Source organism: Vipera ursinii, assembly GCF_947247035.1.
Source record: "Vipera ursinii genome assembly, chromosome: 1".
Taxonomy (NCBI): Eukaryota; Metazoa; Chordata; class Lepidosauria; order Squamata; family Viperidae; genus Vipera; species Vipera ursinii.
The window spans coordinates 219144705-219167144 of record NC_139512.1 but is presented as its reverse complement, the minus strand read 5'-3'; the positions used below and the strand labels follow the sequence as shown (position 1 = coordinate 219167144).

At 41.1% G+C, this 22440-nt stretch overlaps 1 long non-coding RNA gene across 1 annotated transcript in view; it reads left to right on the top strand.

Annotated features, from left to right (window-relative positions):
• Positions 1–21835, top strand: part of LOC310632053 — a 423537-nt gene extending 401702 nt beyond the window's left edge. The window contains exons 2-3 of the long non-coding RNA XR_014490766.1: positions 19360–19632; positions 21462–21835. This is a non-coding gene — a long non-coding RNA (uncharacterized lncRNA). The remainder of the gene's footprint in view (positions 1–19359; positions 19633–21461) is intronic.
• Positions 21836–22440: the final 605 nt, after the last annotated feature.

The window sequence follows — 22440 nt, the reverse complement described above, 5'->3', positions numbered from 1 at the left end:
AGTTTGGTCTAGTGGTTAAGGAACCAGACTAGAAACGAGGAGTCCTGTCTTAACCATGAAAGACAGCTGGGTGACCTTGGGCCAGTCATTCTCTCTCAGCCCAGCTCAAATCACGGGGAAAAGGAGGAGGAGGAAAGTACGTTAGATATGTTATTTCTAAAAAGTAATAAAGGCAGATACAAATAAATAAATTTTAAAAAACGCAGCTGCTCAGTGCTTTGTACTACTATGGAGGAGAAAGAAATGAAAATATCATTTGCATTGATTTAATGAATGGTACTTATGCAATTGCAGAGACTGAGCCACGGAACCTGCATGGATGCTTCTTTGCTATATATGAGCTATGCAGTAACCACAACATCAAGGCAAATTGTCCAAAGACATAGTCTGAACTATTGTAATAAAATTCCAAGGCAGAATCTCAAATTATGGCTTTTGCATTAAGGTGTGGGGGGGGAATTTCAATATTGATAAAATAAAATTTAAAAATCTTATATTTTTTTCTCATAGCAGACAGGCAAAGGCAATTTCATTATAGATAGCTAGGTTATCTCATAAGCTTTTTGTATAAAAGAAGTGGAAGTCCTTCCAAATATTAAAAAAATATATTATTTTTGTTGACACAAAACCTGTCTGTAATTATATGATTAGCAAAAAGAAAAAAAACTCTTTTATAGGGAAAAAAAACCTAGTAATTTATATGTCATGACCAAATTAAAAGATTATCATTATTCAATATGTTTATGAAAATACTAGGGATTTAGATAAGAGTAAAAAATAAAAGAAGAAACAAAATACCTGTTTAAAAATGAAACAAGCAAAACAATCATCACTTTTGAACTTGTGTTTTAAAAATTGGTAGAAAATGGCTGTAATATAAAATAAATATGGCTGAGGAAAGATAGTAAACTTAAAAGAATAAAATATCACAAGTTGCTTAGCAACAGAGAAGATAAACAACTGGTAAGTATGTAAGCATGTATGCATGTGGGTGCGTATATATTTGCACTTAAATGAGAACTATATCCTCACAAAGATTTTGTGGAAACAGTTTAAGGCCACAAATTACTGAGAACCAATTCAGTTTTAATTTATCAATTGGCATGGTTATATGTATCCAAACCAATATAAATACAAACTGGTGCTACTGACCCATTCAGCTATTTTTTTTATTTTTAAAATTATACCCTATCCTAGAACCATTTTGGCCATCCTCTGAACATTTTTTTTTTAAATTTGACATTATAATTAGTAGGAGTTCAGGCTCTACAAAGATTTGGTGGAAAACAGTGAAAATTGACCAACAGTGCATTAAATGTACCATTGCTTTCTGAGGAGATCAGAATGAATTATGTACAAAACAACTAGCTTTGCCAAGTGTTGATCCTGTAGGAATCTGACTACATCTGCAAAGGAAGAATCATTTCTGGTTTTTCCTTGCTGGTTGAAGCAAGCTCCTTAATTTTATTTGACTCTGTTATGTTCAACACTTCTGAGAGGCTTAAATACAGTGGTAATCCCCAAATTACAAAATTGCTGTTGCTATATTTTCAGGATCAAATTATATGTGTGTTTGTATGTACTACAGAGATAGACAGGAACTATTTGCATGTTATTTTTCAACCATAACGGTCCTCAGAACATATCAGAATAAATATATATTCTTTACTGAATGTTTTGTATTTGGAAAGACATGACATGGATTCTTCTGAGGAGGTGCAATTCAAAACTAAAGACAGCAATCTGCAGGCATATATATAACCTCTCTGCGGATAGCCATTAGCTGCTGAACATTTCATAAAAGTAGCTCTAGGCCTACTCTAGTAGTTTAAACAATGTAGCGAGGTGGTGGTGGTGGCTGCAAAATTGCCTTCAATTGTATGCAGGTTCTACAAATGAGGCTTTCATATGAAGCTCCAGTAGCACTACAATTCCTCTGCTGGGGGTGAATCAGCTAGTCCACATTGTGTTGTCTTTCAGCATCAAGATCAATTTTCCCAAAGGTTGTAGCTATTGGATCAGTGGAACTATGTCACTCAAATGCCCAATGAAGGCTTGTAACATACAGTAATTCGTTTAGTCTTGGTGGAGCAGTGGACTAATGCCTCCTTAAGTAACACCAGCTGCCTGCAATTAGTGCAGGTTCGCATCCCACCAGGCTCAAGGTTGACTCAGCCTTCCATCCTTCCGAGGTAGGTAAAATGAGGACCCAGATTGTTGGGGGCAATAAGCTGACTTTGTAATAATGCCGCTTGGGGGTGTATGAAAGCCCTAATAAGCAGGCATATACATAGAATGAAGGCTACTGCTAAGCTTGTAAGCCGCCCTGAGTCTTCGGAGAAGGGCGGGATATAAATGGAATTAAAATAAATAAATAAATAAATAAATAGTCCAAGGTCAAGACTTTTTCAGGATGTCCCTCAGCATTTACTCATTTAATAGCCTATTACAGGGGTCCGCAACCCCTGGGTTGTGGTCACTACATGGCTGCGGCCCGTTCAGAACCAGGCTGTGGAAGTGGCAGGCCAGTGCACACATACATGCAGCTCCACTTGAGCGCGCAGCTCCATTTGCATGAGAGGTAGGCTTGCACACCCGTCACTTGCACAAATGGAGCCACATGCTCATGTGGAGCTGTGTGTGTGTGTGCACTCACCCACCACTTGCACTGAACTATCCGCTCTCCCCACACACACCGCTCCGCAAAACTGGAAAGGTTTGAGACCGTTGATCTATTAGCTTTCTCACAAGCCGAGATACAGTTGCTCCTAAATTGTGAGCTCTGTACAAAATATGTGGTTGGAACAGTTTTCTTATTTTTATGTTCAAGAAAGATGAAGAAAGGAATATTCAGAAATGCAATGTAAATGATGAATGGCTACTACATAATAAACATTATGTTTCAGTTTCCATAATAATTCCAAGATATCATTATCTATTGAAATGGAATGAAAGCAGAAGACACTTTTTCTATTGCAACATGTTCTACTCAAGTAAATTATATCCTTCTTAATACCAGTTATCAAAGTGACTTATCTATAAAATAATTATAACAGTAAATGTGCATTAAAATAGAATATCAGAAGAGTATTTCTCTCCTGAAGTAGCAGAGAACATTCTTAAGATTCTTTTTAAAATAAATATGTTTTCAGTATCCAAATAAATATGGGAAAAGGAGTTGGTTGGTTGCTCCACAGGGGAGGGGAAATACATAATTATGGAACCACCACCAAAAAAATATGTTGTATTTTTGGCACTCATACATCAAATAATATCTATAGATGAGCTGAACTATGGACTCTGTTGCCAATTTTGAGGCTTGAACATCTTCATATTTCTGAAAGACTAAGTTTTACAGTGAGAAATGAAATAAATACATATTCAATATAATTGAAAATAAGACTGATAGAAGTTCTCTTCCTGGTCTGTAGGCAGCAGTATTTTGTTCAGATTGTTGTTTGTGAAGTATCCATTGTGGATATAATTAGTATCTATTGTGAATGTAATTAGTGAGTCCAGCGAGTAGCAAACTTAAATGAGGGCAGTTGGAATGGGAAGATTAAGAGACAAGAATAAGTGAAATGGCAAAATGGTCTTTATTTGTTGTATTTTTTTTACACCATGTGCCTATTTCAGGAAGTATCTTTTACTTCTATGTTAAACATTGCAGAGTAAATGAGGAAATAAAATTGCAAAAATCAAAAACAATGGAAAGTTTAAAGACAGAATGTGTCCCAGTCCTAAGATTTTATTTAGGCCTCACTCTGTACTTTGCAAAATTGCCTGATTTAACTCAGGTTGAGTGACAGCCTGTCATTTTTTGATTCAGGCCAAAATCTAAACCTAACAACAACTTTTTGCCTCCCCTTCATAATTCCCAAATCTAGTAATCAGTAATAAAATATTTATATTTGAAAACGATAGGATAACACATGCCAACATTTTAGATGCTTCAGAGGGATGTAACCTGCCAAATTTCAGAGTAGGATTTGGATTATCATTTTGAACAGAATGTTTTTGCTTTGGGGATTTCAAACAAATAAGCACTTCTTTAAAAACCTCACCTATTATAGCAAATTTGGGGGGGGGGGAATTGAAAAAATATTCTTGTTATGTGCCTGCAACTCTTTGATTCTGCTTTGATCTCCTTCCCTATAATGAAACAAAATTTGACAACATGATAGCAAGTGTCCTAATCACATAGAGTTAAGCTCTCCAATATTACAGTATGCAGAGAAATGCCCATATTATTTGAATAACGACAGCAGTATCTACCCTTATATCTGAGTTTTTACTAAAATATTATGTTTGTATGCCACCAGCTGCAGTGGATTGACTCACAAGGATTTACCTATAACCATATTTTTTTCTTAGAAAGGCAAACATAAACAGTAGGTTTTAAAATAAAGTATTTTAACATTTAAAATGCGGAACAATAATAGCAAGAGCAAAACCTGATGGCATCCATATTTTAGGGCAAATCCTTACAAAAGAAGGGATTTTCCTTTGGTTAGTTTCTGAAGATGGGACACTGGACTATAGCTGTCAAGAATGGTTGTATCCAGGGAGGATGTCTTCAGAAAGGTACATAGCAGAGCCCCTTTCAAAGCTGTTGGCAGCCCCACGTCTTAAAAAATAGCACTGAAAATGACCTACATTCAGTTGGTCACGCTCAACCCTGAACCTAGTGGTGCGATTCAAATATGTGAACAACTGGTTCTCTGTGTGGATGTCACTTCTGGAAGTCCATTCTGGGCCTGGGCAACAAAAAATTAGCTACCGGTTCTGCTGAACTGGTGCAGACTGGCTGAATCCCACCACTGCCTGAACCCCAAAAGAGCCAGCAGGGCATAAAATAGTAGAGATTATATTAGAGCAGGGGTCTTCATACTTGGCTCTTTTATGACTTGTGGACTTCAACTCCCAGAATTCCTCAGCCAGCATGCCTGCCTGAGGAATTCTGGGAGTTGAAGTCCACAAGTCATAAAAGGGCCACGTTTGAAGACCCCTGTGTTAGAGAGCAACTTACCCACTATCTTGGAGTTCACAAGGAAAATGAATCTTAATAAAAACAGTGCTGCTATCATCATATTGGACTCACATTGGACCAGTCCTACCTAAGTGTGACTAACCTTCTGAAGTTTTCTCCTAGGGCATACCTAGGTTAGCAGATATAGATGGTTCTTAGTGTCTCACTAGGGACGCGGTGGCTCAGTGGGTTAGGACGCTGAAGCTTGTCGATCAGATGGTCGGCAGTTTGGCGGGTTGAATCCCGAGTGCTGCGTAACAGAGTGAGCGCCTGTTACTCATCCCAGCTTCTGCCAACCTAGTAGTTCGAAAGCACGTAAAAATGCAAGTGGAAAAATAGGGACCACTACGGTGGGAAGGTAACAGCGTTCCGTGCGCCTTTGGCGTCTAGTCATGCCAGCCACATGACCACGGAGACGTCCTGAGACAAGCGCTGGCTCTTTGGCTTTGAAACAGAGATGAGCACCGGCCCCTAGAGTCGGAAACGACTAGCACACATGTGCGGGGGAACCTTTACCTTTAGTGTCTCACTACTTCCCCTGCCCCCCGCCCCCACTATCTCCAGCAACTCCACAAGGGTTCAATTAGTCAACCAGTAGAACTCACCAAGTTACCACAAGGATGTGTGAAGTTTCCACAACTGGTAAGGTAAAACTCCATTGTAATCACCACAAGCCTCCACCAACTGTCCCTTGGGGACATGGTCAGATCAGCCAAAAGTCTGAAATTGAGACTAAATCTGTGCCTCAACAGTTCTTCAGCTGCACTACTCTCCTATTCCTTATCTTAAACAGGTAGGCCTATAGCAATGTCTAATGGGTGCCTTGAGAATAATGGCAACCACCAGAAAGTACGTTCCACCAGTGTTTCTCTAACTATTACCACTGAAGCTGTTTGATCTCCTTGTGCCACAGTTCTCTATTTGCACTCTTGTAGAGAGCTCTCTTATTTTGAACCCAACACCAAGATTGGGAGAAATCAAGACACAGGGAGGCAGATCTTCATCTAAATAAAGGTGTTTATGGAAGACACATGGGTGAATGTGAGCATCAAAAAGCAACAAAATATAATTGTCAAACAATGCATACCAAGAAAAGATAGATTTAAATAATCAAAGATAAAAAGAGCAAACCACAGGAATATAAAAGAGAAGATTCATTACAAAGCCCCCCCCCAAAAAAATTTGACAATTTGGCACTGAGACAAAGAAGAAAAATGACCAGAAGCAATACTGAAACTGGGCAGGATGGATTGTTGGGGGGGGGGGAAATGCAATTATATTCGTCAGTCAACTTTAAAGATTGGCAAACATTTAGGGTTTTGTTCTGTACCAGCCTACTACTGGCCCTGCAGAAAAGGCAGGGACAACCCCTTTACAAAAAGACAAGAGGCTGGAACTAAGCCTGCCAAATTTATTAACATAAAACAGAGCAAAACCAAACACGAACCATGAAACAGGAGCTATTCAAACGGTTGCCTGCGGCAAACCAGCCCTCCCACGCATTCCCCTTTTAAACAGTTCAGGGCGTGGCTTCTCTCTGCCTCCTTCCGAGGTGCCCCATTGCCTTCCTATGTTTACTCCTGATTGACTGCCTCCTGCGTTGGGCGTCCTTGAACAGGGCCAGCTGTGGGTCATCTTCATCCACGCTGTCAGGCTCACACAACTGGGTCTGCGTCGTAACCAGATGGGAGGGGCCTGGCTGAGGGCTCTCATCAGCAAGCTCTCCAACTTCCTCAGCAAGCTCTCCAACACCCCCCCTCCTCCTCCTCTGAATTGTCCGATCCAACTGCCGAACCCACAGGCTGACCCTGAATCACAACAGGTTTTTATTTGTGTGTTTTTATTAAACTGTGAACTTGTACTGGGATCCCTTTCAGCTGAAGTGTTGGTTAACAAAGGCTTGAAATAAATAATGAATAAAATATGGGAATTTATAGAAATGTGTTAATCTGCTTTCATGCAGAGAAGAAAAAAACCTGAAAATTGATCAGAAAAAAATGAGTTTGGTAAAATAAAGGGAAAAGGCTAATCTCTTCAAATCCAGAAAGCAAGTTCTGACTGAACTCTTCCCAAATGCAGTTGCATTTATATTAAGCCGTTCTGTTCATGACAATAACTGAAGTAAATTGTAATCCTTGAGATGCATGAATACTCAACTATATAGATATCTTTCATCTGTAGCATCGCTTTAAATTGGATGCTTTCAAGTGTTAGGGGAAGAAAGGAAGCCATATGAAGCCAATACATGTGCTTTTATCTAAATGCATTTTCAGAAAGGACACCTCTAGAAATGTGGTGGCCCTGATTTTCCAGAAAACCATAACACATAAATTTTGAAATGCATGTGATATTGAAGAATAGATGTCATGAGATTTAGAAAAATGTTTCCCTTTACAACTGGAAACAGCAAATGTGTCTGATGACCAGGGAAAAAAGAGAGACATGACCACGTGGATGCAGACACTGATTTATTGATGATATACCACCAAATTGGTGTCAACTCTTAATGACCACATACATATCTTCCAACAGTGTAGCCATCACCATTGTGTCTGAGTCCATCCACCTTGCCACTGGTCACCATTTTCTCTTTCCTTCCAATTTCCCATTATTATAGACTTGTCCAAAGAGTTAGATCTTTGCATAATGTATCTAAAGAACGATAATTTGAATCTGGTCATTTCTGCCATGCATGAGAACTCTGGGTTAATTTGTTTGATGATAAATTTATTTATTTTCTTGGCTATCCCTTGTATTCTCAGGAGTCTTCTCCAACATTAACATTTGAAAGCATAAATTCTCTTTCTGTCCTGTTTTTCAAAGTCCAACTTTTGCTTCCAAAGACAATTGCTTGCACTGTTGTGATCTTTGTAGTTACATAAATATGGCACTGGAATATTTCAGTGTTTTCCTATCAAGTGCTATTTTTGCACTCCTATTTTCTTTACTATTGATTGTCAGTCCTAAAATCCAGAAGGTATTCACCATTTCAGTATCTTCCTTGTCAAAGGATAATACTGCCATACACTAAAAACATCTCCAAGACAACCTACAGACTAATACAACCACTCGGCATCACTTTAGCATACACTTTAGCAGGAACTTAGCAGAATAGGCTGTAGGCTTACTTTTTCAGAGGTTTTACCAGTGTATAAGGAGCAAATTGGAAAAGGCCAGCATATAGCAGAATTTAATATGTGGCTAAAGGAGTGGTGTAAAGGAGAAGGCTTTGGTTATATTAGTCACGATGTCTGTAGCTGGTCCAATGAAAAAATGTATAAAAGAGATGGTCTGCATCCATCCAAGAAAGGGACTGAGTTACTTAGCAATAAAATCACAGCTTTTTTGGAGGAACATTTAAACTAAATAATGGCGATAGTGAGTTAATTGATACAGAACATCACTGTTCCAGGCAATCTAAGAAAATAGGGGAAGCCAGGCACCACACAAGTTATGCAGCAAGTAAACACAGGGTCAGTCATAAAGGACTCAAATGTCTATACACTAATGCACAGAGTATGAACAGTAAGCAGGGTGAACTAGAAATTCAGGTAAATGAGGGTAGATATGATATTGTTGCCATTATGGGAACATGGTGGGATGAAACCCACAAATGGAACACACAGCTAGAGGGATTTAAACTATTTAAAAGAAACAGACTAAACAAAAGAGGAGGTGGAGTTGCTCTATATATAAGAAATAACTTTATCTCTACAGAAATAGAGCACAACAATGACGAAAACTGTAAACCTGAATGCATTTGGGTCAATATAAAAGGGGGGAAAATGACATTGCCATAGGTGTATACTATAGGCCGCCCAACCAAGCAGAGGAAATAGATGGACTTTTTGCTAGTCAGCTAACTAAGGTATGTAAGAAGCACATCACAATAGTAATGGGGGACTTTAATTACCCTGATATCAACTGGGAGACAAACTCTGCACCAAGTGGAAGATCAAACAGATTCCTGTCAAAACTGGCAGACAACTTTCTCTCCCAAAAAGTAGAGAAGGGAACTAGGGGATTAGCCATATTGGATTTAATTCTCACAAACAGAGATGAAATGATAGAAGGTGTCGAAGCCACAGGAACCTTGGGGGGAAGTGATCATGCAATATTGGAATTCAACATTCTGGAGGCACAAGCAATAGAACACAGCCAAACTAGAGTCTTGGACTTTAAAAGAGCTAATTTCAATAAACTTAGAGAGACCATGGGAAGAATTCCATGGATGAGAATCCTAAAGGGGAAAACAACTCAAGAAGCTTGGGAAATTTTGAAAAGTGAGATAATAAAGGCCCAGTCTAGTACAATACCAACAAAGAAGAAAAATAACAGCTATCAAAAGAAACCAGCATGGCTGCATAAAGAACTCTCTGATAAATTGAAAGATAAAAAGGACAAGTATAAGAATTGGAAAGAGGGGCACATAACTAAGGCAGAATATCAGCAAATAGCCCGTGCCTGCAAAGATGAAGTGAGGAAAGCTAAGGCTCAAAATGAACTAAGGCTTGTGACCAAAGTCAAAAATAACAAAAAAATGCTTCTTTCAACATATAAAAAACAAGAAAAAAATTAAGGAAATGATTGGTCCATTAGTGGGGGAAAGAGGCAAGAAGGTGACAAGCAATAGGGAGAAAGCAGAACTATTTAACTCGTTTTTTGCATCTGTCTTTACACAAAGGGAAAAAACAGTCCAACCTACCAAAACCAGTGCCATAAAAAACAGAATAGAAATGCAAGTTAAGATAGGCAAAAAAATGATAAGTGAACACCTGTCCAGCCTAGACGAGTTCAAATCACCAGGACCAGATGGATTACACCCCAAAGTTCTCAAGGAACTGGCAGACGTGATCTTAGAACCACTGAGCTATATTTTTCATAGATCCTGGAGCACTGGGGAACTACCAGAGGACTGGAAGAGAGCTGATGTATTTCCCATCTTCAAAAAAGGGAAAAAATAGATCCAGGAAACTACAGACCTATCAGCCTGACCTCAAAAGCTGGGAAGATTCTGGAAAAGATAATCAAACAACAAATCAGCGAATACCTTGATGCAAACAAAGTCATCACTAAAAGTCAACATGGGTTTGTCAAAAACAGATCATGCCAGACAAATATTATTACATTCTTTGACCAAGTGACAAAATTAGTGGACCAGAGGAATGCTGTAGATATAATTTACTTGTACTTCAGTAAGGCATTTGATAAAGTAGATCACAACCTACTACTTGATAAGATAGAAAAATGTGGGTTAGATAGCATCACCACCAGATGGATTCGTAGCTGGCTGACAGGCCGTACTCAGCATGTGGTCCTCAATGGAACTCCATCTACATGGAAGGAAGTGTGTAGTGGGGTGCCCCAGGGCTCTGTTCTGGGCCCAGTGCTCTTCAATATCTTCATTAATGATTTGGATGAGGGGATAGATGGGGAACTCAACAAATTTGTAGACGACACTAAGCTGGCAGGAATAGCCAATACTCCAGAAGATAGGCTTAAGATACAGAAGGATCTGGACAGACTCGAACACTGGGTGCTATCTAACAAAGTGAAATTCAATGGTGAAAAAAGTAAGGTTCTACATTTAGGCAGGAAAAATCAAATGCACAGGTATAGTATAGGTGGTACCTTGCTCAATAGTAGTAAATGTGAGAGGGATCTCGGAGTCCTAGTAGACAATCACTTCAATATGAGCCAGCAGTGTGCTGCAGCTGCCAAAAAAAGCCAACACAGTGCTAGGCTGCATTAACAGAGGGATAGAATCAAGTTCAAGTGAAGTACTAATACCACTTTACAATGCTTTTGGTAAGGCCACACCTGGAATACTGCATCCAGTTTTGGTCACCACGATGTAAAAAAGATGTCGAGACTCTAGAAAGGGTACAGAGAAAAGCAACAAAGATGATTAGGGGGCTGGAGGCTAAAACATATAGGGAACGGTTGCTGGAATTGGGTATGTGTAGTTTAATGAAGAGAAGAGTGAGGGGTGACATGATAGCAGTGTTCCAATATCTAAGGGGCTGCCACAAAGAAGAGGGAGTCAAGCTATTCTCCAAAGCACCTGAAAGCAGGACAAGAAGCAATGGATGGAAACTAGTCAAGGAGAGAAGCAACCTAGAACTAAGGAGAAACTTCCTGACAGTTAGAACAATTAACCAGCGGAACAACCTGCCTCCAGAGGTGGTAAATGCTCCAACACTGGAGGTTTTTAAGAAGAGACTGGACAGCCATTTGCCTGAAATGGTATAAGGTTTCCTGCCTGAGCAGGGTGTTGGACTAGATGACCTGCAAGGTCCCTTCCAACTTCTTCTTCTTCTTCTTCTTCTTCTTCTTCTTCTTCTTCTTCTTCTTCTTCTTCTTCTTCTTCTTCTTCTTCTTCTTCTTCTTCTTCTTCTTCTTCTTCTTCTTCTTCATCATCATCATCATCATCATCATCATCATTATTATTATTATTATTATTATTATTATTATTATTATTATTATTATTATTTCCACATAATCTCTCCAAAACAGCTTAGGCAAACTAAAAGGTCCAATAACTAAAGTCCAATAAACTAAAATAGGTGTCATCTACAATATTGGATGCAAAGTCTATAATGCCACTATGTAGAACAAAAGGGTAGAAGATTGCATTGACTGCATTGACAAATTCCAACAGGCAGTCAGAAGACATAATGAAGACTCCTTAATTTTTTAATAGCTAGAGCAGGGCTTTTCAACCTTTTCACCCATTGTACCACTTTTTTTCGGATAAGGCAACATCCACATACCACCAGTCACCTAGCAAGGTGTCAAAAACCTGATGAGCCCCCTCCAAAAATTGGAAAAAAGTGATGAAGTACAGGTAGTCCTCGGCTTACAACAGTTCACTTAGTGACTGTTTGAAGTTACAATGGCACTAAAAAAAGTGCCCCCCCAAGCCACAGCCGAACAAGACACCTGCCTGCCTGCCTGCCTAGCAGCGCTCTTCCTCCTGTCCGAGGTTTTCATTGTTGTGAGAATTTCTGTTGAGGATTGGCAGTGGGGGTGAGCTGGGGGTGTGTTTGGTTTTTATTCCCCTCCATCTGCTGGGTGGTTGCAGCAGGTTTTGGTTACTTCACATGACCCTGGGACACTGTGAACGTCATAAATATGAATCAGTTGCCAAACATTTGAATGTAAATCACAAGACCCTGAGATGCTGCAACATTCCAGCTGATTGGTGCTTCTTCTGGGCTCAGAAGCAGCAGGATCAGCACCGAGCTCCATCTGGAGCCTGCTGCTGATCCTGGTGCTTCCACTGAGCCCTGACAGCCCTGCAGCTCCAGCCATCTCTCGCTCAAGCTTGTGCGGTGCTGCCACCAGTTCAGCTCATTCCCCTCCCCCGCTACCACTTTTCTAGGATGGTCGCGTACCACCTGCCAGGTGCCAATGTACCACAGGTGGTACCCATACCACTGGTTGAAAAGCCCTGAGCTAGAGAGATAGATTCAACCAAAGTTTCAACTGGGAAGCTTAATATTTTACATAAAGCCAAATAAAATATTAGGGAAATCCTAGAAGCATGGGATTCAGGGAACTAAATTCTTTGTTGAGTTCCTTCCTGAGGTCTTTGTCTTTCTTGGCTACACTTTTCCTATTGGCATTTTCTGCCAATTGTTCTGACTCCCAGTTACTTTCTTCTTTTTCTTGACTTTTGGCAGTCTTTTTTTCACATTCATCCTTACAATAATCTCTGACTTCATTCCAGTTTTTCTGGTTCCAAATCAATGAGGTTCAGAACTTCAAAGAAATTCCCAATGTTCTCCTTGAACACGGTGGGTATCATATCATGGAAAATGGTTGGTTTTCTTCTTCCACTTTAGATTAATTTGGAAATTGCACATGAGCAATTCATGGTCTGTTCCACAGTCAGCCCCTGGCCATGTCTTTGCTGTAATCTTTGAACTCTTCTCCTTTTTTCAACTAATAATATAATAAACTTGATTGTATTTTACCTCATCTCATTATGACCACGCATATGAGTGTCATATGTGTCATTTTGATTGTTTGAAAACTGTTAATAGTAAAGAAATAACTTGATTTGTAAATATTTTTCTCCCGCTTCAGTTTGGTTTTCACAGCCATGGTCTCCAACCACAAACACTCATATTATGCTTGTATAATCTGTTGGTTTTCAAGGTTGATCCTAAAATTAATCAACCTCCTTAACTTTTGCATTAGTGTCTGGAGCATGTACATGGATATTCGTCATCCAAAGGATTACTCAATTGATAATAAATAATAAACCTTTATTGTCAAACTACAACATGTGTACATTGAGATTAGCTGAGCCTCCCCCTGTGCTCTCTCCCCCCAACACACAGTGACAACAAACCCTCCATCCTACCACACCATGTGAACCAACTACACCTCACACCGGCCTCCCAAGTCAATTCTGCATAAGTTCACAGAGATTATATCCCATTTAAAATCCTAACAGCCCACGGATAAAAGCTATTTTTCAGCCTGTTGGTATGGCTGGCTATACTCCTATATCTCCTACCGGATGATAGGAGAGTAAAGAGATACCGTCCAGGGTGTGAGTCATCCCTGAGAATCTTCCTCACTCTTCCAAGGCAACGAGCCCTGGCGATGTCATCCAGTGGTGTCAGGGGACAGCACACAATGTCTTGTGCTGTGCTCACTACCCTCTGTAATGCTTTCCTGTCCACGGCTGTCAGACCAGCATACGAAACCAGAATACCATATGAGAGGACTCTCTCTATAGTAGACCGGTAAAAGAGGGTCATTAGCCATTGTTCTACCCTGTTCTTCCACAAGACCCTAAGAAAGTGAAGCCTCTGTTGGGCCTTTCTAGCCACCTGGGTTGTGTTAACTTTCCAGGTCAGATCTTCACAGAGGTAGACTCCCAGAAATTTAAAGGAGGAAACTGTCTCCACACAGTCCTCCCCGATGTAAAGTGGGGCAGGTTTCTCCTTTTTTCTCCGGAAGTCTAACACCATCTCTTTTGTCTTGCCAATGTTTAGGTGCAAGTTGTTGTTACTACACCATATGGATAGTTTTTGTACCTCCGCCCTATATGCTGTCTCATCCCCACCTGTAATAAGACCCACCACAGTTGTATCATCTGCGAACTTGATTATTGCAGTGGATGGGTCAGATGATACACAATCATAAGTGTATAAAGAGTACAGGTAGGGGCTAAGCACACAGCCCTGTGGCGTGCTGGTGCAAAGCTTCAGGGGGGGTGGACAAAACAGACGTGACCCTCACTGTTTGTAACCGATCCCTAAGAAAGTCTTGAATCCAATTGCAGATGGCGGGGGAGGATTTCAAGTCAGTCAGCTTCTCGATGAGAATGCTCAGCAAAAAGGTGTTGAAAGCCGAGCTGTAGTCAACAAAAAGCATCCTGACATAACTTCCAGGTCTCTCGAGATGACTTGCTACAGAGTGTAAAGCAGTAGCTATGGCATCGTCTGTCGACCTATTTCCCCTGTAGGCAAATTGATGTTTACCAAAGTCCAGTGGGAGGCATGTCCTAAGATGTTGGAGAACCAATCTTTCTTTTTTTTATTAAAGAGTTTTCCAAAAACAAAATTTTACAATATATCCCCAAATCCCTCCCACCCCAAACCCGCCCACTTCCCCCCCCACTTCCCAGAGCTAAATACAGGATTATAGTTACAATAATCATATTCTAAATAAAAATTATGCATAATATACAATTAACCAAATTCATAATGTGCTTTAACTCCCCTTTAACATAACTACAAACAAAGTACCAATAACAATATCCCACTAAAATCTACTCATAAGCTAAATGGAACTTTTTAGTCCCATATTTGTTCTGAATATAATTTATCCATCTCCTCCAAACTGAAATATATCTTTCCTGTGAATGATCTTTCAAATAAGCAGAAATCTTAGACATTTCTGCAAGATTCGAAACTTTAAACACCCATTCTTCTATAGTGGGCAAACTATCCTTCTTCCAATATTGTCCCACCAGTAACCGTGCTGCTGTTATCATGTTCAACATCAAGTTAGTTTCTTTAACATCACAATCTACAACAATACCCAATAAAAACAATTGCAGAGAAAACTTTATCTTTCTCTTAAAAATCTTTTGAATGTTCCACCAAATTTTGATCCAAAAAGCTTTTATATTTCTACAAGTCCACCACATGTGAAAATAGGTAGCTTCTAAACTACCACATCTCCAACATTTAGACTGTAAATTAGGATACATGTTGGACAACTTCTTGGGATCCAGATGCCATCTATAAAACATTTTATAAAAATTTTCTCTTAAGTTTTGAGCCTGAGTAAATTTAACATTTCTGACCCAAATTATCTCCCAGGAACCAACGAAATTGGTTCCTGAAAGTGCCCACTTTATCATACAGTCTTTAACCAGTTCCGTTTCTGAATCCAATTCAATTAAAGCATTATATATCCTCTTTATATGTGCACAATTTAAATCTCTAATTTGTTTTACTAAATTTTGATCTGTAATTGTGATGCCAACCTTTTGATCTGACTTCCACCTAGTGGAGAACCAATCTTTCGAAGCATTTCATGACTACAGACATTAATGCAATAGGTCTGTAGTCATTCAGGCACTCAACTGCAGTTTTCTTGTTGACTGGGACAATGTGTTGTGATTCAGGGCCAGCCTGTGGGTTCGGCAGCCGGGTCGGATGACTCGGATGTCTCAGACGAGGGGGAGGAGGAGGGTGTTGAAGACGAACTTGCTGATGATGGCTTGGAGGCTTCGCAGAGCCCCCAGCCAGGCCCCTCTTGCTTGGTAGAGACTCAGCTGCGTGAGGCCGACAGTGCAGATGATGATGACCCACAGCTGGCCCTGTTCAAGGACGCCCGACGCAGGAGGCAGACCAGTAGAAGCAAGCAGAGAAAGGCTGTGGGACTTCTCGGGAGGAGGCACAGGGAGGCCACGCCCTGAACTCTAATAAAGGGAGTGTTTGGGGAAGGGCTGGTTGCTGAAAGCAACCGCTCCGTTTGAGGATCAAAGTTCCGGTATCTTGTTTCTTGTTCTGTTGTTTGTGTAATAAATCTTGGCAGACGCTTTCCAGCCTCAGACGCTCTCCAGCCTCTGCCGTTTGTACAGGGGTTGCCTTTCTGCAAGGCCGGTAGCAGGCTGGTACAGAACACAATGGTAGCTGCTTTCAAGCATGATGGTACACATGCCATTTGCAAGTAGATGTTAAAAATCCTTATCAGGACCCCTGCTAATTGATCGGCACAATTCCTGACCACTATCCCCAGCACCCCATCTGGGCCTGCGGCTTTGCTGGGATTCACAGCCTTCAATACAGCTCTCAGTTGGTGTTCACACAGGGTGAGTGGCTGAGAGTCAGAAGGCCGGCCAGCAAAGGCTACAGGGTCTGGTCTTTTAACCTTGTAGCGGGCGAAGAAGATATTCAGCTCCTCAGCCAATGAGGCATCGGTGTTTGCCATGCTCCTCATGCTGCCCTTATAGTTGGTTAAGTGCTGCAGTCCCTGCCATACTTGCCTCGGATCGTTATTCGCTAAATGGTTCTCCACCTTTTGTTTGTATTGTTGTTTTGCCATCCTAATGCCTCTTCTGAGATTTGCCCTGGCCTCTCTGTATGCATCCCTGTCCCTGATGCATCCCTGATCCTTTTTGGTAATTCATTATATTGCAGCCGAGTAGTCTTCTTGCTATACATTTACAAGTATAAAAACAATGTCTTCCCTTCTTTGTTTTTCCATGTCCTGAATAGTAAACAGTGCAATCTTTTGACTGAAAGGGTCCAATTTTAATTCCTCTCAATTTGCTGATGCCAAAGATGTCCATGTGTAGCCAATTTATTTAATCTTTTACAGTGTTGAGCTTACATTCCATGTTCCACTGTAATTGTGCCTTTGCAACTTCTGATTTTCTTTTCCTGCATGACAGTATCAACAACTAGATGCCCTGAAGGCTTTAATCTAACCATGTCATAAACACCATTAGTACTTTGAAAAACCCTCAGCAATTCCTCAGTAGCATGTTGAATGCCATCTGGCCTATCTCATCAATCATTTTATATTTTCTGTCCATGTGGTTTTCTTGGTAAAAATACTTGAGTGATTTAACATTGTCTTCTCCCACACAGTTTGAAATGATGCTTTTGCTATTGTCAGTAAAATGATCTTCCAGCATCTTCCTATGTCACTGCTCCCTATATACATATCTTACTATAGTTGAGCAACAGGGTGACTATATTGCCTTAGGTGCTGGGAATATATACTCTTGAAATACACTCCTGGCATTTTCCATTCATCCTTCCCAAGGACACCTACCCACCATAATTAGGCAGTAGAGCCAGATTTAGGGAGAAGAGATATAGGCATTCAGCAGAGAATATGATTTGATCACTTGTGCCTTTGATGCAAGGAAATGTACTTTTTAATTTTTTTTAAAAAATAGACTTTTCTGAGGGGTTATTGATATCAGTGCAATTTTTAAAAAAGAATAAAATAAATTTTAGTATATGCATAATGTTTGAGTAACACTCATGAGCATTGTTGTTTTGCTTTGCCTGTTGGACACTGAATAAAAAGTTGTGTTCCCTTAATCTCTTCCTTTCCCTTTCCTTCTGTGTACTACAGTATATGAATTACTGATGTAAGGAAGAAAATAAGAGCATTTTCTCAAAGAGAACAAGTATGCCAGCAGATAACATAGTTGCTAAATTTACTGTATGGAGAAAATGTAGTCAAATCTGGAAAATATAATCACAAATCACCTGTGATACTCCCCAATTCAAAACAATACAAAACCACCAAACCAAACCAAAGAAAACAGTGTACATTTCAGTTGTATTTAAAAATGGTAAGCTGAACTTACTTTTCAGAATGAATATCATTATGAATTCATTTCTTTTACATATGAAATACTTAGCGCCCTTGTAAGGGATTTGTTGTTCACTTTAGCAGGATGTATATAAACTACATGTAGTGCCAGTGTTGAGGATTAAAATTGTGCAAATTAAGTTCTGTAGTTTGTTCAGCAGCAAACCTGCCATGTTCTTTTTGCTAAGCTAGGAACGGTTGAGATCCAATTTGGATGGATCTCTTTAGGATAGCCATATGTTCTATAGATTATTCATGATAAATTCCTAAAATATATTTTCAGAACAGTGTAATGCACCGTTTGGGCATCTTATCTGGGGGGTTTCTCTCTACTTCTTCCAAAGTTTCAATAGACAAGAAGGCAGTTTTAATTTTCCGCAAATAATTTTATGTTGCTTGGTGAATCATCTTTCTTGGGTTACAAAATGCAGTTTGTGTCTACTGCAAACTTGGTGTCTTAAGCCATCTTGGAATCAGCATATTGGCACACCCTATAAGTCTGTCATAGTTGGCTTGGAAAGTATTCCTAGCTTAGGGAATAGGTAGGCATGGGGGCTAATAGCACAGTAATTCTGTCTTGATCCTTATGAGAATGCTAAGGATTATTATGGGAAAATCCAAATCAGAAAAAGAATATGAGCTATCCTTTTGTTAAGTAAAGTGGCCAAAATGCAGGGTGTATAATCCTTAAACTGCTTAACAGGATTTGATGATGATTTTTTATGACTTGTGGGACTGCAACCAATGTATTTGATCAAAAGTGCAGAGTGACAGTATTTTCACTTAGTTATTTGGCTGACAACTCAGAATCCTCTGGTACTAAAGGAATTAGCATGCTTTTTACAAAATAATACTACAGTAATTCTTTATAAGGGACGCGGTGGCTCAGTGAGTTAGGACGCTGAGCTTGTCGATCAGAAGATCGGCAGTTTGGTGGGTAGAATCCTGAGTGCTGCATAACAGAGTGAGCGCCTGTTACTCATCCCAGCTTCTGCCAACCTAGCAGTTCGAAAGCACGTAAAAATGCAAGTAGAAAAATAGGGACCAGTACGGTGGGAAGGTAACAGCGCTCCGTGCGCCTTTGGCATCTATTCATGCCGGCCACATGACCACGGAGACGTCCTCGGACAAGCGCTGGCTCTTCGGCTTTGAAACGGAGATGAGCACCGTCCCCTAGAGTTGGAAACAACTAGCACACATGTGCGGGGGAATCTTTACCTTTACCTAATTCTTTATAAAACAGCTCTTAGAACACACTAAGTTAACTGTTTAGAACAATTTAGGAATTGCACCCAGTATTCATCAATTATGTAATGATCTCCTTATGTAAGAACAGGAAGAAAAGAAATATATTACTGTCTCCCTCCCTATGATTTTTCTAGGAGAAGAACCTAGATGTGGAGAAGGAAGGAAGGAAGGAAGGAAGGAAGGAAGGAAGGAAGGAAGGAAGGAAGGAAGGAAGGAAGGAAGAAGATAGATTTATTATGCTTATTTCCAGCTTCCCATTAGGACACTCAGGGGGGAAGCTGGCGGGAAGTCAGAAATTGTTCTCACTCCCACTGGTTGTTTTTTCCCCCCATCATAGTAATTCTGGTCCTCTATTTAAGTAGCAAAGTATCTCTGAAATGATCTAACAGGGCATGAGTTGTACAGTTTTAAATGAATATATTCAAACTGAATTTGGATTAGATTTAGTCAGGAAAAAAAGCATAAAAAACAACAATGTTAAAAAAATAAAAGTTTAAGTTTTAAGTTTAAGTTTTATTTAATTTGTATACCGCCCTTCTCCTTGGTAGGGACTCAGGGCGGTTCACAGGGCATATATAAAAAAGACAATACAAAAATTAAAAAAAGATTAAACCCATGCCCAGTTAAAAGCAGTAATACAAATCTAAAACGACAAATTAAAACCCATAATCCCCCGTCAGGCCAGACCAGCCATTTCAAATAGGTGGGTCTTCAGGCCACGACGGAAAGTTCGGAGGTCTGATGCCGTCCGGAGCTCCACCGGCAGTTGGTTCCATAATACCGGAGCACCCACAGAGAAGGCCCTCCCCCTGGGGGCCACCAGTCGGCATTCCTTGACTGGCGGCACCCTGAGGAGGCCCTCTCTGTGGGAACGCACAGGGCGGAGGGGAGTTGATGCCGGCAGCAGGTGGTCCCTGAGGTATCCCGGACCCATGCCATGTAGGGACTTAAAGATCGTAACCAAAACCTTGAACCTCACCCGAAAGACAACTGGTAACCAATGCAGCTCGCGGAGCAAAGGTGTAACATGGGAGTACCGGGAAACCCCCAAGACAACTCTCGCGGCCGCATTCTGCACCAGTTGGAGCCTCCGAGTGGTCTTCAAGGGAAGCCCCATGTAGAGTGCATTACAGTAGTCAAGGCGAGAGGTCACGAGCGCATGAGTGACCGTACACAGGGCATCCCGGTTCAGATAGGGCCGCAACTGGCGCACCAGGCGAACCTGGGCGAAAGCCCCCCTAGTCACGGCCACTATATGATCTTCCAGGGTAAGCCGTGAATCTAGGAGGACTCCCAAGTTGCAAGCCCTATCCACGGGGGGTAAGAGCTCACCCCCCATAGAAAGAGATGGAACATTTTGAATGTCCCGGGATGCCGGAATGTACAGCCACTCAGTCTTGTCAGGGTTGAGCTGAAGTCTGTTCCTCCCCATCCAGACCCGAACCGCCTCCAGGCAACGGGACATCACAGCGAGGGCATCACTGGGGTGGTTTGGGGTCGAAAAGAAAAGTTGGGTATCATCAGCATATTGATGATACCCAACTCCAAAACCACGAATGATTTCACCCAGCGGTTTCATGTAGATGTTGAACAGGAGAGGCGAGAGAACCGACCCCTGAGGAACTCCACAAATGAGAGACCTAGGGGCCGATCTCTGCCCCCCTGCCAACACCGACTGCAAACGTCCCAGGAGATAGGAGGAGAACCACTGAAGAACTGTGCCTCCCACTCCCAATCCCCTGAGACGCCGCAGCAGGATACCATGGTCGATGGTATCGAAAGCCGCCGAGAGGTCTAATAGGACTAGGACAGAGGAATATCCCCTATCCCGAGCCCTCCAGAGATCATTCACCAGAGCGACCAATGCCGTCTCCGTGCTGTACCCGGGCCTGAAACCCGATTGGTAGGGGTCCAGATAATCCGCTTCATCCAGGACCAGAGGGAGCTGATGCGCCACCACACTCTCGACAACCTTCGCAAGAAAGCGAAGGTTGGAGACTGGACGAAAGTTGTTCAAAACAGCTGGGTCCAAGGCAGGCTTCTTGAGGAGAGGTCTCACCACCGCCTCCTTCAAGACGGTGGGGAAATAACCCTCACTCAAAGAAGCAGATATAACCGCCTGGAGCCAGCCTCGTGTCCTCTCCCTAGCTGCATAAACCAGCCAGGAAGGGCACGGGTCCAACAAACATGTGGAGGAGCTCAGCCTCCCCATAATCCTGTCCACTTCATCAGGGGTCACAGAATCAAACTCTTCCCAGGTAACATTGACAAGACCGCCCGTGTCCTGATCGCCTGACTCTGCCCAGCTGGAGTCCAAAAGCAGTAAGGAGAAAATAGGAGAGAAAAGAAAACCTATTTTTACAAAAATGTATTATCATTGTAATAGCAAACTGCTCGGTTTTTAAACCCAGCATTAAACTTTGACCATGTGGATTCTTATTTATCAGTCTTTCATTATGTCATTTAAAATCAGTTTGAAATAGATTGTAAAAATGTACCGGTGTTATGGGGAAATTAAAATAAAGATTTTTTTTTCATTCAGACTAACTGCAAATCTATAAATGTCCGTGCTTAGATTAAGTAACCTTGGCTGATTTTTTTTTAAAAAAAAAACAACTAGGTCATAAGAGCATATGCATATGCATCTAACCACACAAAAACACAACAATATGCTAGGGGTGATACCATAAGATAAACTTCACTCTCTCCCAGTGCTGGATGCAAGCACATTCATCCCAAGACTTTTCTCATGGGATCATCATATGTTCCATCACTTGCCCCTTTCCTGCTACTATAGTTCAATGCATGTAACATAGGGGTGATGCTTTCATCACAGTTCCCAGGACTGAGAGAATGTGACTGACCCAAGATCAAACAGCTGCCTTTGTGCCTAACACAGGGTCTACAACTCACAGTCTCCCAGGTTCTAGCCCAGGGGTGAGCAACTATGGCCCCTTTGTGACCTGTGGACTTTGACTCCCAGAAGTCTATGCCCGGGATCAGGAATTCTGGGTGTCAAAGTCCAAAGGTTGTAAAAGGCCATAGTTGTCCACCCCTGTTCTAGCCAGATACCTTAGCCACTACACCAAGCTAGCTTTCTCCCCAGTGGGGTGCCAGGCTTTAAAAGCACCCATTTTCCAGTGGGCCTTTAACCCTGTCTAGTGATATATGTTAACAACTGGATCTTTAAAGTTTAAATATTGTTAATACAAAACTCATAAATTACTTCACCGTGGTATTTGTTCTTATTCTTGATTTTAAGATGCCCCACTGAGTTCAATGGCAACTTAGTTTGGAAC